This window comes from Arachis ipaensis, chromosome B09 (assembly GCF_000816755.2).
Source record: "Arachis ipaensis cultivar K30076 chromosome B09, Araip1.1, whole genome shotgun sequence".
NCBI lineage: Eukaryota > Viridiplantae > Streptophyta > Magnoliopsida > Fabales > Fabaceae > Arachis > Arachis ipaensis.
The window spans coordinates 10,587,739-10,591,104 of record NC_029793.2 but is presented as its reverse complement, the minus strand read 5'-3'; positions in this window follow the sequence as shown (position 1 = coordinate 10,591,104).

Below are 3,366 nucleotides of genomic sequence, written 5' to 3'. Positions count from 1 at the left end.
TCATGATATTTAACACACTCATCAGTCATCACCCCTCTATTTTTGTGCCATGTGTCCTTTTCTTACTTGTATGAAATCTAAAAATGATTGTTAAAATGTTAATATGTATTATATTAATTTTTTTAAATTTAAATTGCTATTTTTTTAAAAAAATATTTTTATGTGATTAATCTAAAGTAAAATTTAAATAAAATTAAAACTAAAACGCCTAATCTAAGCAATCAAATAACTAATAGTTGTTAATCACTAAATGAGTTAATCATTAAAAATTTTAAATTGAATAAGTTGGAACGATTTATCAATTTTTTCAATTTTTGATCAATTTTTAATTAGCTCTCAAAAAAAATTAAATCTTTATCTTATAAATAGAGCTAGATGTGAATTAAACCAACTTGTGAGTTAATTCAGATTCGATTTAATTCGAAAAGTTGAGTTTATGGATTTGTGAGTCGAGTTAAAACTTGGCTTAAATATTAAATGAGCTGAATTTGATTGAAATCTAAAGTATTTGATATATTAATGACTTTTTTAAATATATACTAAATTTGATTATTATTAGATATTAATTACTCTTGTCACTCATTAAATTTGAGATTAATTTACTTTTTTAATTTCATTGTTTTTTTTTTTACAGAAAAAACATATCATTTAAAGAAAAGTCAAACGGTACTTACAGATAATAGAGATAAATTAATCACCAAAAAAAAAGATAATAGAGATAAATTAGATCTAAAATTAGAGAAGATGATTAGATAAATTCTATGCTGAACTATAAACTGAAAGTAAGTTCAACGTTTGATTACAAAGAATCTTAACCACTAGAAACATAGACAGATTTGAATCTCTATAATTTCTAAATCAACACTAAAAGTGATGCAACATGTTGAAAAATCTGTTCTTTTTCTCTGCTTAAAGCCAAATCCTCCTCTAGTCAGAAGATATTTCTATGAACAATAAGTGAACTTCAGTGTATACTCCAAGATCTGATAGATCTGTACCAACGTAGCCACACTACCCATAAAGGGAGGACAATAAACCACCACAAAATGGGAGAAAATACACCACATAGGGATATTAAAAAACAAAAATTAAAACAAAATAAAAGATAAACAGAAAGGCGTAGGGGAAGAAACAAAGGAGATAAAGAAAGGAGAGAAGGATTGGGGGAGAAAGAAGAAAGTAAGAAGAGAAACAGAGTTAAACAAAGAAAACTGAAAGAAACCAAAGAAAAAAAAGAGAATAAAGTAAGAAGAAAGAGAAGGGAGGGGAAAAGGGGAGAGGGAGGCCACCACCTTACCAAGTTAGCGGTGGCGGCGGCAGCCTCCCTCTTGGATGCCACAAGAATAAAAAGGCTTCAACCCTAGCAGAGAGAAGAGAGACCGGCTAGGTAGGATAGGGTTAAAACTTATTGCTCTGACGGAGTTAGATTTTTTAATTTCATTGTTTATATTATTCGGCAATATTATTATCTACCTATACTTTTTCTTATCCCTAATACATTAATACAAAAGAAAAGAATTTGGCCGATGACAATAGTTGTAATTCAATGATGATAATTTGACGGGATAAGTACGATTTTGGTCCCTAAAGTTTAATGCCAGAATCGATTTCGTCCCTCTTCTAATTTTGGATTTAAAATCGTCCTTAACATTTTTTTTCGTATTAAAATCGTCCTTTTTAATAAAATTTTTAATTTAATTCCTAAACTACCCATATTTTAATTAAAAAAATAAAATTTTAATGGAACCGTCCCTGAGTGAGGGGAAAGAGAAAGGGGGGAGGGGGACGGCGGCGGCGTTGGTGGTGGTGTTGGTGGTGGTGGAGTGGCAGTGGGTATTGATGATGATGATGATGATGGTGATGATGATGTTGATAATGGTGGTGGAGTAGCAGTTGGTGGTGGTGGTGGAGGAGATAATTATATTGGTAGTAGTAAAGGTATTTTTGTCCAAAAAAATTAAAAGGACGATTTTAATACGAAAAAAATATTAAGGACGATTTTAAATTTAAAATTAAAAGAGGGACAAAATTGATTCTGACGCTAAACTTTAGGGACCAAAATCGTACTTACCCCTAATTTGACAACTTTTTAATAGTGGTAACGATCTTCGCAGTAGTTTAATAACTTCTATCTCTGACAACTTTTGTTGATAGTTCGATAACTTTCGACAAATTTTTGATGACCTCGAATGATCCAGCAACTTCTGACAACCATTGGTTGCCAATAACGATAAAGAATTTTATTATCAATAAAATATGAAAAGATAAAATCATTTATTCAATCAAATTAATTTTCATTAATTTACAATCCAAATATTTCTAAACGAATTTCATTCTTATTTTATATAATTAACTCTAAATACAATAATTGAATTTCAGTTCAATTTATTTAAAATTAAATCAAATCAATTTAAAAAATATTTGGTATTGAAATTAAACACATCTAAACTTTATCTCTTTCTCTAACAAGAGACTTAGGATAGCTAACATATCACCCTAGTAAAAGTTAAATTTATTTGGAATCACATAGATGTATGCATTTTCATCAATTATTGCTCAATAAACATCATCTTATATGGCCAATGAGTAATAGCTCAAATGACATAGTCTCTCCATACTCAATTAAGAGGTTGCGGGTTCGAGTCTTCTATCTTTGGTAAAAAAAAAACACTAACATGATGAAAATAATTAATATTCTAATTTTCCTACCTACTTTATGTAAAGGCATTATTATTTCAGTATATTATCTAGGCTCAACCATAACCAACTATAGAATATATATTTTTTCTCCCTTAGATTTTTATACTATTATCCTCTGCTTTACAATAAACATACATCATCAAAATCTCTACCATCAGGAGAATGAACATGGTTATTGGTTGTAATAATAGCTGTGGTTATTGAAATAGGGTTTGGTGTTTTAGTACTTTTATCATGATTGTTGTTGTTGTTGTGCTCTTCTTCAAAATGGAAAAAAATAGGTCTAAAACATGTATATAAATAGATAAAAAACCAAAACATCCATGGAATTGTAACCAAAACCAGGCCTCCAATGAGATACCATAGATTATACTTTGAACCTGGAAAAATAAGGTACATGCAAAGGAATACACCTCCACCAATGATGCATGCCAAAATAATTCCAAAGATGAGATATATTCTAACATCTCCATCTTTTTTTACCATTGAAGAATAAGAAGAAGAAGAAGAAGATTATTGATTACTAATAAGATTAGTGGGATCAGAGGACCTTTTATCTATTTATTATTATTATTATTTTTTTTGGTTGAAACGATTTTAAAGAAATTTATCAATGTTTTGTGGAGAAACATATGTTGGAAGATTTCAAACAAAGTTTTATTGAAC